This window comes from Podarcis cretensis, assembly GCF_951804945.1.
Source record: "Podarcis cretensis genome assembly, chromosome: 15".
Classification (NCBI taxonomy): domain Eukaryota; kingdom Metazoa; phylum Chordata; class Lepidosauria; order Squamata; family Lacertidae; genus Podarcis; species Podarcis cretensis.
The window spans coordinates 42,906,856-42,919,192 of record NC_137185.1 but is presented as its reverse complement, the minus strand read 5'-3'; the positions used below and the strand labels follow the sequence as shown (position 1 = coordinate 42,919,192).

Sequence of the window (12,337 nt, the reverse complement as noted above, 5' to 3'; positions counted from 1 at the left end):
CTCCTTTCCCCCACGCTCAGTTTAGCAGCCCTTCTCCTGCGTTCTGTTACTTGGAGATGACTGCACCACCTTCCTAGATGAACAGGTGAACTGCTTTCCCTCCTGTCATTTCAGTTGGTGGTAGGCTCTTACCAGGCACTTCGCAGGAGTATTTAGAAGTGAGCTCTGCTGACCATTTTGCCATTATTGCTGAAGAGGCATCACAGAGTTCCCCTGCCCATCTGCCAGCAAGACTGCATTATCCGATTTCTTGACATATGCGTGTGTGTTCATTGTTCAAATCAATTGCCAGTGCAATCCTAAGCATATTTGTTCAGAATCCAGTCCCATTGTGTCCAGCAAAACTTGGCTGGAAGTAAGTATGCATAGGACTGCAGCCTACAGAACTCAGACTAATGTTAATGTTGCTTTAACAAAAAAAAAGATCCACTCTTCCCACCCCTCATTGATCAGGTTTAGTCTCATTTGCAAACACACATTCATTGAATCATAGAACTGTAGATTTAGAAGGGACCACCTAGGGTCATCTAGACCGTTCCACTGTTGAACATCTCTTACTGTCAGAAGGTTCTTCCTGATGTTTAGTTGGAATCTCCTTTCATCTAACTTGAAACCGTTGGTTCAATTCCTTCCCTCCAGAGCAGGAGAAAACAAGCTTGCTTCCTCTTCCATGCAACAGCCCTTTAGATATTTGAAGGTGCTATCATTCTACGTTCTCTAGCAATATTTAGTATAATAGGCTAATGCTTTCTGCCACTCACTTGATTCCAAAAGAGGTATGGCAGCAGGGTTGTGTCTGGTAACAGCATGGGCGTGTGCCTGACGTTACAACTCTCATTAACAAAAATGTGGCAATATGCTACTTGCTTGCCTTGCGAAGCACACTCTGGTTTGGAGCAGGAATCCGTGTGTTGCTCAAGAGTGAGGGAAAATGCAGTTGGGTGGCTGGCTTCCCTCCCTCCCTCGGTTGTTCTTGTGGCTGGGTGGCGATTCCCTGATCTCAAGTTTTGCTAAGTTCAATCTTGAATGCCAGGGAATTTTTCAAGGCTTGACTTGGGAGTAGCTGTCTCCTGTCTGCTATGCATGGGGCACAGCAAATGTGCCTGCTCTGTGAACAGAGGAAGGCCACAGCTCAAAAAGCGAGTGTGAGCTTTGCACGCAGAAGGTCCCAGGTTCAATCCCTGGGGAAGAACCCTGGAAAGCCTCTGCCAGTCAGTGTAGACATTATTGGTCTGGTCTGACTTGGTATAAGGCAGCTTCCTATGTTCATGCTATCGCTCTGACATCTGCTGCAGCAGTGGGAATCCTGTACACATGTTTAAAACATCTTCATACGTTTCCCATGGTACTTCAAGGAACATTGGTTTTCACACCGCCATTTCATCTTCCACATAGCATGTATATCTGCCCCTCGTTTGATCAAACTCTTTAATATTCTCAACTCTTTACTTGAAATCTGCCTAGAGGAATGATGCTTCTAATCAGAGTTGGGGAACTATTTCAGATTCCTAGAACCCAGCTCCCGTATTTTAGTGATTAGGTACCAGGAATCTGATTGGCCCAGCTCCTACCTGAGGGAGGTGGTATTTCTGAGTTGGAGGGTGGCCATGGTAGTTTAGGGCTGGGCGCAGAGCCAGGACAGAAAGCAGGGCTGGCTCAAGACATTTTGGTACCTGAGGTGAAACACAAAATGGCACCATGAAACAATGAGTGGAGATCTACATTGGGAACAAGGGGGTAATAAAGATCTACATCGGGATCTGCTGCCCCTGTAGATCCTGCTGTCTGAGGCAGTTGCCTCACCTTGCCTCATGGGTCGGCCAGCCCTGCAGAGCGTTTAGTGATGGAACGGTGCTGAAGGAGCAAGTGGCATAACCTGAGATGCAGCCTTGGCGTTTTGAGGTCAGAGTCCATCTTGTATTGTCCTATTGTAGCTTCCACTGTTATAAAACAAATTGCCTGCTTTCCTTTTCCAAGTGTCAAGTTAATAATACTCAAGCTTGTGCAACTAGGAGCTAACCTGTTGGACCCCTTTGTAAAGTGGATTAAACACATTAAATTATTTTGCGTGTGAGAGAAATGCTGGTAAATAAGCAGTAATGACTGGTTTGGTGGTGGTTCAGTCATCTCTGTGTAATCCTTTGCTGAAGGTGGCAGGTGCAGGTGAGCCACAGGTGATGATCATGAACTTGTAGGAGCTGTTTGAAGTGGGAGCAGTGGAGTAGGTGAAGTAAAAAAAGAGACACACTTGCACACCCTTTTGATAAAGGGCAGCACTGAACATGGGCAGAATGCCTTTCCCAAACCCCGGAGCCAAATGTAGCTTTCCCCAACACATTTAGAATGAAGTAAAGAAGCAGGTAACAAGGTTGTCATTGAGACTTGAGCCTGGGTCGGTACTATTGTTTGAAAAAAAGAAGCATTGTCTTCATTGTTCATTCCCAGAAATTTGAAGCTTGCTGTTGATGATAGATAGTCCCCTCTGGTGTACCACCTCCAAAACATAGGGCAGGATTCTATACCAAATTGTGCATAGCTTCTTACTCCCCATCTCCCTGCATTGAGTGGGCTCAACAAATGCACTTATATTTTTCTTGGTATAATGCAGTGTAATCTTAACATCCAAAACACACAGGAATGCAGGAAGCCGCCTTCTACCGACTATTGGTCCCTCTAGCTCAGTATTGTTTACCGTAATTGGCACCTGCTCTCCAGGGTCTCAGGCTAGCGCCTTTCCTAGTCCAGCCCGGAGATGCGGAGAATTGGAACTGGGACCTCCTGCACACAAGGCAGATGCCCTGCAATGGAGCCGTGGATGGTCCTTGGTTGGTTATATTGCTTGCAGCAGGGAATGCTGGAGGGTGGCAGGACTTTTCTAAATATGTCAGAGGTAAGCGAGCATAGTTTTTGAAAACTAACATTAAACGGCTCTACTCATTTGGATTTGTGACTGCTGTTTAAGAAGCAGATGATGGTAAGAACATTTTCACGCCTTTACATTTTTATAGACTCTTGAAGGATTATTATTACTATTACTATTAGTATTAAAATTTGCATACCACCCTTCATCTAAAGATTCCAGGGTGGTTCACATTATAAAAAAACAAAATGAGAATACAAAATACATAATAAAACAAAAACAAACCAATAACCTCCCTCCCACAAACACATTAAAAAGCCATAGAATGTTAATCAGCCAAATGCCCAGTTAAGAGTTCTTGGCTTGACATAATCTAGAATTTGTCATAGACCTTTTATCAGGATCGTTATGCATGCTAGAGAATTTGGGTTGGGGTTCTTCCATATTGTTAGGTGATGAGACCCCCCCACCCCAGTTCAAAGCCCAGTGGAATAGGAGAAATGGAGTCCCACTCCAAAGCCCAGTCGGGGGGGGGGGGGATGAGGGACTAAGTCAATTTCAGCATCTCGCAGTTTCTTCTTATTCCATTCTTAAGTTCAGCTATCCACATTTCTGTATCAGTTTGTGAATTTTATTTTATGTTCTCATGAAAATTCACCAGAAATTTAGTGCAAATTTCTCCTAATATGCATATATTTGTATGCAGTGTTGCCTAATGCACACATTTTTGAAAAGTATGTTTCCCTGATATAATGCATTTTTGTGCTTTTTTTCTGCACACTAGTATATGCATTTTTGTACACATTCCTGGCTAGCGAATTGCATTGCAGAATTTGGAAGGGTGACTGGGTTTCAGTTCATGCATTATTTTGGAAAGTACACATTAGGTAGGTTTGCCTTTAAATATGAAATGAATTTGACATCCCGCCCCCCCCCCCCCATCCCTATTCCCTGGCAGTATGGTAGGAGAATACAGAATGCGGACACTGCCAGGCAGATTTGGGGTGAGCTACATAATGATGGTCATTGCATAGCTAACAAATGGTTAGAGTTCAGCAGGTGGCTTAGGGAGTTGTATATCACATGTAGGAGGAAGTGGAGACTTCTAAGTTTGGTGACGGGTCCCCTTTCTTCACTCTTTTATGGATAAGGAACTTAAAATCATTTCCTCTACGACTGAAGGAAGATGCTTCCTTTGAACAACTACATCAGCTGGCTTATGAAACCATCTTTGAGCTCTCCTTTTAATCCTTCCAAGGTGGTGATTTGGCAGGCTTAAAGGTTTAGAGTGTTGTAAAACATGTTAAAGAAGCAAGAGAGGTGGAGGGACAGGGAGAGTCTTATTGGCATTAAATTACGTGATAAATCTCAGCTTGGTGAACTTGAAAATGTGGATATGTGCTAAACACTTTGCCGTTCAATGTATAGCAGTAATTAGTGAAAGCTGATCTGTGCTAATTGCAAAAACAAATAAATTTCATGTTAATTGTAAAATAGTGACATATACATGCCCCTGAACTCCCAGGGGCAACCTACAGTTAAAAACATAACAAAAAAGAGAAAAATAAAATATCAGTTTTTTTTAAGGCAGTTATGCTAAGTAGACCAGGTCTTGAAGCCTCGTGGTTTCATGGAATGTTTGACAGCTGTCAGTAGACCATCACAACAACTGTAGTTTTTGGTGGAGTCGAACTCTGCTTCACATGCCAAGAGAGCTTTTTTAAGGGGTTCCCTTATCTTCCTTACCCCTCTCCCTGTTTGGACATCTCCTCCCCACTCTGGGCTTTGGTCTCTCTATCTCTCATTGGGATGAGAAACCTTTGTCCCGCTGGAAATGGTTGGGCTACAACTCCAGCAGCTGTGACTATGGACCATTCTTGTTGAGGCTGATACAATTTGTACCCCAGTAGCATTTGTGAGCCACAGGTAACCCATGTCCAATTTATCCCCTGGTCTTTCCATCTCTGGCTCCCTAGAGCCATATACCTTGAAGCTGATTTCTGTGTTGACTGGGGTCACACCCACACAGTACATTTAAAGCATATTTATACTTCAGTAGTTATGTCTTCCCCATTGGGAAATGTGGTTTGTTAAGGTTACTGGGAATCATAGTTCTCTGAGGAGCCTTCTAAGAACTCAAAGCACCCTTTACGGATCCTATAAACTGAATTTCTAAAGGGTGCTGAGAGTTGTTAGGAGACCCCTAAGAGAGCTACCATTCCCAGCACCCTTAACAAACTTCAGTTCCCAGGATTCTTTGGGGAAAGACTGTTAAAGGGGTATAAGAGTGGTTTAAATGCATGGTGTGGCTGTGACCTGATTCTTCGAGGCTGCAGGGGGCTTGAATTGCATTCCTAGAAAACCTGGGAGGTGCTGTGGCTGAACAGGAGCCCTTTGGACAAAAAGTGTGCCCTCTGCCATTTGGCGATGGTCCTGAGCTCTTCTCTTCCTGCAGCAAATGGCAAATTTCTCAACGGAGTCTGTGCATGGGAGATGAAAAGTTTCAAATCCTCTGGCCTAGTTTTTGTTTAGTGTGCACTTACAGACAAAATGTGGAGTAGGAATTTTTGTATGTGCAGTTGAAAAGTTGATAATATCCACTTTGGAGGAAAAAATTGGGTTGGGGCAGGAAGCTAGATACATTCAGTGTGTGTGTTTATCTAAGCGCTTAAATTACAGGTATCATCAGGGTCAGCAGGTAAACAAATTTTGTTAAGGTAGAATGTGCTCAGATTCCATACTTAACACTGTCCGTATCTTATTAAGACACACTACTCTTGGGGGCCAGGCGTGTCTCTTTTTCACTTTGAGTGGCAGGTGACACTATGTTATAAATACCTTCATATGCTCCTTGTTTTGGTGTCTGAACTTAGGCAGAATCATTATTGAACTGTTTCTGTATAGTAGCTAAAAGATATTGACTCCTGGGGAGAACCCCCCCCCCCATACAGAATGTAAGCAAACAGTTCAGGATGCTTCGTGTTCATATTGCTTTTGGGGATTTGTGCCTACGGCTGTGGAGTTCACATCATGTGGGTTGAAGGATCCAGGAAGCAACACAGCAGAAGCTAAATTCATGGTTCTCAGAAGTCCTATGACTTCTACACATGATACCCAATGTGACTCAAATTAGAGTAGACATATTGAAATCAGTAGAGTTAAGAAACTTAAGTTTGACTTAGTTAGCTATCAACTTTTAATTTGGGGGTTGCTGGGAGAGATGGTTGTTCTGTGTTCTGGCCTTCCAGTTCCACCACAAGTGCTGAAGAACAACATCTGCCTTGTCAGCCACCTATTACGGTACATCATTCATATTATTACAGGGACCTCAATATTCGTGGGATTTCAATGAAAATTAAAATATTTTCTGTCCAGTCTTTCCACAGTGGAGTCTACAAGGCATCTTAACAAGCATGTTTCAAATACAGCTGTAACAAAAAATCTGAAATAATCCAGCTGCAAGTTAACTAAAATATGAAATATAGGCTACAAAAGAGCAGCCTTCAAGCAAGGACACTTAAAAGCTCTTTCAAATGAGACAGTCTTCAGGGGGTACAAGATTGCAAGCCATGTGGGAGTTGGTCTGGGTGAACTTGGTGGGACTTACTTCTGCACAAAATAAAATGCATAAAAATGTGCGTACTCGTGCGGAAAGGGACCTTGGGATTTGTTCTACAGCCACCGAAGGTTGAAGTTTCACCCGCCTGCTGCCTTACTGGTGCTGCTGACTGGACCCCCAGCTCCCACCAGTCCCAGCCATTGTGGTCAGTGGGGGTCTCTGCATGTTGGCCATGGTATCCACACAAAAAGGTAAAGGTAAAGGTACCCCTGCCCGTATGGGCCAGTCTTGACAGACTCTGGGGTTGTGCGCCCATCTCACTTAAGAGGCCAGGGGCCAGCGCTGTCCGGAGACACTTCCGGGTCACGTGGCCAGCGTGACATCGCTGCTCTGGCCAGAGCCAGAGCCAGAGCTGCACACGGAAACGCCGTTTACCTTCCCGCTGGTAAGCGGTCCCTATTTATCTACTTGCACCCGAAGGTGCTTTTGAACTGCTAGGTTGGCAGGCGCTGGGACCGAGCAGCGGGAGCGCACCCCGCCGCAGGGATTCGAACCGCCGACCTTTCGATCGGCAAGTCCTAGGCGCTGAGGCTTTAACCCACAGCGCCACCTGCGTCCCTATCCACACAACTTTGTAAATAAACCCATCTTATCGGATTGCTGGGGTCTGGCAGAAGAGGGAACGAAAGCTCTGTCCTTCATGCAGTATTGTGGTCTTCATCAAAAGTTTGCTTGTGTGAAGCTCCTGTTTTTGACCTGAAGATCCATGCTGATTTTGCAGATACAGTGCTTGTCAGTGGTGGACCAACTGTGATCTGATCCACATATTGTAGATTGGCTTTTAGGCCCAAATCTCGAACGTGATGCTGTGTGTGTGAATTTCAGACTTGTGTGACCTATTTGTTTTGTTTTGCTAGGATCCTCCAATCTACCAGCCGGGAGTAGGAGCAGGAGAGGGGCACCAGGAGGCCCTGGGGTGCCATGGAAGATGGTCAGGGGTGCTGCAGGCAACACCGGCCTCTGTCCCTCTTTCCTTCCCTCCCTCCCTCCCTCCCTCCCTCCCTCCTCTGATGCCCTCTCATGTCTCTGCCTCCCAAAGGCTTGCACAGCGAATGGTGCCTCTGGGGCTGGCCAGGGGGTGCTTCCCAGGCCCCTGTGGGGCATTGTGAGGAGGCACCTCTCTTTGGGGGGGGGCAGCTCAGAGACCAGGGACGGCAGCAGCAGTGGGCAGTGTTAGCAGCCAGCCTGTGACTTGTAGCTTGGGCAAGCATTGCATTGCTGTGGTCTGTTTGAATGAGGCGCTGGCTTCATGGAATGCTTCTTGGCTAAGTTTTTGCTTGCTTGCCCATCATGTTTAATCAGGACTTAGTGTATTTTCTGCATGTTTAAGAGGTTGCACAGGACCACTGAAAGACCGCAGGGTGAAATGCTTTCATTCCTTCTCTGTCGCAGGTTGCACATGGCCTTCTGAAATGACATACCATACTTTTCCATGTATAAGACTATGTTTTTTTATTCCAAAAACATCTTCAAAATTTGAGGTCATCTTTTTTTTATAAATAATATTTATTAAAGTTTTAAATGTTACAGAAGGAAAAAGTAAAAATACCACATTAAACAAAGATAAAACAACACATCACAGTATGAAGAAAATCCATTAAACAAAAACAAAAAGACAAAAACAAAAAACAAAGAAAAATACAGCAAATCTTCTCATTACTTATCTTTCATTAGCTTATTTCCTTGACCTCCTCACACCTCCCTTTTTTTTTCTAAATCAATTATCCTTTTCAGCAAATCCTTTCCCTCTTTTAAAATTTTAGTCCTGTAATGTATCTTAATATAATGTACCTTTATTTTTCCTCCTTTCACCAATTAACAGTCAGTTATTCCCAACTCCTTTATATCATTCCTGCTAAAATCATATAATATCATTCCAACATCCTTCTAACAATTATTAATTTTACAATGTTTCTGTAGATAGTCTTTAAATTTCTTCCAATCTTCCTCCACCGACTCTTCTCCCACAATACTCTCACTGAATTAGTGTGTCTCGGATTCTGCAAAATTTGAGGTCATCTTATACATGGGTAGTGTATTGTGGGGCCGTGGGATTGGTTGCTGCCGTGGGCTGGAGATTGTTATTGGTGGCTGCTGCAAGAGCTGTTGTTGATTGGCTGTTGCTGCGGCAATTGGGCGGGTGATTTGCTGCTTTTTTCGGCAATGGGACAGAGGATAGTTTGCTTTGTTGACACGCATGAGTGGCATTGTCTATCCCCTCTCCCCATTTTCTTAATTTTGAGTCCCCCCAAATAGGGGGAGTGTTATAGTATGGTAACTGGGAGGTTTGGTTCTCTTCCCTTTTCTGCTCTCCTGCTTCCAGCAAAATTGGCTTCATGATGATCAAGTAGCTAAAGAGGAGCTTTTGCATCGCTCCCTGGCTGCGCTGCTCTAATCCAGCAGGCAGTTATTCAAAAGTGTGCTTTGGCATGCTTTTCCAGAGTGTGTTGCCAGAGCTTGGCAGAATTAAGTGTACACAAAGTTGTTTCGCATGGCTAACGAGCACTTCCTGTTTTTTGGGATGAAAAACGGCTCTGCTTATCTTATGCGATGTGTAGCAGGAGAGCCAGTGGTGTGAATCAAGGCCTTCTATTGGTTCTAGTTTTTTAAAAATCTCTCTTTTTGAAATCTAAAACTAAACCACCCTAAAATGAGAGGATGACAACTTTCAGACTGAGTTTCTAGGACAGAGCTTTCCAAACTGTGTGTCACGATACTTTAGTGTGTCGGCTGCAGTGTGTAGGTGCTTCACGCAAAAACTCCCTGTGCTCCTCCTGGGGCTGGAAAGGGAGCGGGCAGCCTGCCGGGTAGCTAGTAAAACTGAATTAGTGTGTCGCGAAATGATGCATGTCTAAAAAGTGTGTCACCAACATGAAGAGTTGGGAAAACTTTTAATTGGGGGGTGAGGAACACTGTGCCCCTCCAGACTGGGCTGCAATTCTCATTATTTCTGACCATCTGGAGGGCACAACACTGTGGAAGATAGCCCAAAGGGGGCACAGTCTCCCATTTCATCCCTGGTTTGGTGTAGTGGGTCAGAGACTAAGCTGGGGCCACATCCACACCAGCCATTTAAAAGCAGCATAATACTCAGACATCTATGCTTCCCCAAAAAGCATCCTGGGTACTGTAGTTGGTTAAGGGTGCTGAGAGTCATTAGACTATTCTCTTCACAGAGCTTCAGTTTCCAGAGTAGTTTAACAATCCTCCTTCACAGGGAACCACGTGAAAAATGTCTGTTGTGGATGTAAAGGTAAAGGTAAAGGTACCCCTGCCCGTACGGGCCAGTCATGTCCGACTCTGGGGTTGCGTGCTCATCTCGCTTAAGAGGCCGGGAGCCAGCGCTGTCTGCAGACACTTCCGGGTCACGTGGCCAGCGTGACGAAGCTGCTCTGACGAGCCAGCACCAATGCAGCACACGGAAACGCCGTTACCTTCCCGCTATAAAGCGGTACCTATTTATCTACTTGCACTTAAGGGTGCTTTCGAACTGCTAGGTGGGCAGGAGCTGGGAACGAACGACGGGAACTCACCCCGCTGCGGGGATTTGAACCGCCAACCATGCGATTGGCAAGTCCTAGGCACTGAGGTTTTACCCACAGCGCCACTGCACTGAGGTTTTACCCACTGCTAAACGAGCACTTTTCTAAACGTTGTTCCTTGGCACTCTCTGTGACCTTGTTTTGCTGGAGGTGATGGAGAACCAGAAACTCGCAGGAGATGAAATAGGGTTTCTCAATTAGAACACCAAGCAGGAGTAATGTATACAGCAGATAGTTACATGTACTATATCTGTAGCGGATCTCTTTTTGAGGTGGTGAACTTTGCATGCATTATAGATCCTTTTCCAGAATCTGCTTTAACATGTGCAGGAGTTCCATGGATGATATGTCAGGATTCCTGAAAGGGCAGGAAGTTCAGTGGTTGGAAATGTAGAAAACAACAACTGTTTTTTTTAAATCAAACATTGTACATTTGAGGGCTAGAAATTTGTTGATCTGGCACTCCCATAACTCCATTGTGATGCTGGGCAAATAGATAGGATTATGAAAGAGTTAAGACACTTCTTGGGGTTTGCCCACTACTTTGGACTTTTCCTCATGTTTCAAAAAATGTTTTTCCCCCTTTACTGAAAATCCCGGCAAGACTGAGAAACTGAAAGCAGCATTTTCTCTCCTCTCTGCCCTTCCCTTCCCTTCCTCTGCTGCCACCACTGGGACTAAATAACTTTGAAACTGTAAGAGCAAAAGTCCTAAGTTGCATCACAGCCTTACTTTGGAAGTGATATCTTGGTCTTCCTGGTCAAAGTGCCTTTAAAATTGCTGCCTCAAATGAGGGCATTCATTCAGGCAGCTGTTGTGGAAGCTTGTTCTGTTGCGTAATCGGCATAACAGGAAGAGTCTACCGTCCTGAAGGTTGCTCTGGGCCTTTATGCACAGGGATTATGAAATTCTCCCTATGCAAATTTCTCCCCAGTCTTTAGGGCTCCAACTTACCTGAACTTTGCCACAGCTGATGGGCGCATTCGTGCCTTCTGTCTCCCCCCAGTCCAGTCCCCTCCCCTGGTGTGCAGATCACTTCTGCACATGTGTGTAAGGATACCAAAGCACAACCTGGTGGTGTGACATTTTGCATGCACTGATTAAAAAACTGGTTTTGATCCCTCCTGGCACATTTGACTTTGCAGCATGTGTTTCTATGAGCAATTGAGCACTGAAGTGTGCAATTGCCTGCACATAAGGAATGAATTTTGTCTTGAGGTGGTGCCATTATGTGATGAGTGGCTCAGGTGATGGCTGGTGAGTTTGGTGTTGTTATTGGTTGTTAATCTGATACTTTTCCTTCTCTTCACCATAAGGTCCCAAGGCAGTTTGCAGCAATTATAAAACTACAATATTGAAAACTGTTTAAAACAAACTACAGTCACAGGTATAGGGCTGTTCCTAAAAACCTCTGTCTTGGCTGTCAGTTTGTTCTGTTCACGTTAAGCAGGCTATTGGCCCATATTTCCCTTCCGTCTGCCTTTTGGCCGCTGTGAGGCTATTATGTGCTGCTAACCAGGCACTCAGGGCTGCATGCCTGCGGTGATGATGGCTGTGCATGAGCAGCTTCTTGCTGTCTGGCCCAGGTCCCTGGGAGTCACCTAAAGGTGACGGGTTAAGCAGATGTCATGGTCTTGGGCCAAGGATGCCATGCAGCTCAGAGCAGAACCCTGTGTACATGTACCGTCCATGAGAATAAGTCTAGCTGTCTTCAATAGGACCCAGGGAAGTGCCTGCCACAAAGGCCTTATTCTCTGTTTGTGCAATATGGACGTGATGGATCCTAGAAGCTCTTGCACCAAAAAACATGCCTGCTGCATTTTATCTGTGGGTGTTCTTTTTTCTCAACAAAATCATTTTCTTAAGCATGGTCAAAGGATTTATTTTGTTTTCTGGAGTGTGGAGGGACTTGCCCACGATCTGCTTACTGCATTTTGGGTGGGGAGGAAATTTCGGTCAGATGGGCTAGCAATGCTGGAAATGCCTTAACTTAGTTGCTTGCGGATGAGCTTTAGCCCCTGTTGACTCAAAGGTCTCCCTTTGTCCGTGTGCATCTTCTTGTCAGTGGCAAAGCAGACTCATTCTGACAGGGTATGAGTCTGCCTTGCCAGGAGTCCAGGTATAGAATGCCCTTCAACGTTATCTTTTAGGTGCTGGTAACAAAACAACCCCCCCCGCCCCCCCCAGCCTATTTAAAATTCTGTCAGTGATGTGTTCTTAGTACTGTTTAAGCTGTCTCATCTGCTGCTTTTTATCTTGATTGATTGCATTGTGTTTGTTACTCACCCAGTGGCCACAGGCGACTAGGAATTCCAT

The 12,337-nt window shown here is 45.0% G+C and overlaps 1 protein-coding gene across 2 annotated transcripts in view; it reads left to right on the top strand.

Annotated features, from left to right (window-relative positions):
- The window catches only part of SLC25A37 (solute carrier family 25 member 37), a 39,369-nt gene that overhangs the window by 1,328 nt on the left and 25,704 nt on the right, over positions 1 to 12,337 (top strand). Inside the window, exon 2 of one of the 2 annotated variants that reach the window (XM_079956173.1) lies at positions 21 to 85. The exons of the other annotated variant lie outside the window; for it this stretch is intronic. The gene's annotated coding sequence lies outside the window, so the exon portion shown is untranslated. The remainder of the gene's footprint in view (positions 1 to 20; positions 86 to 12,337) is intronic. 2 annotated transcript variants of the gene reach the window in all.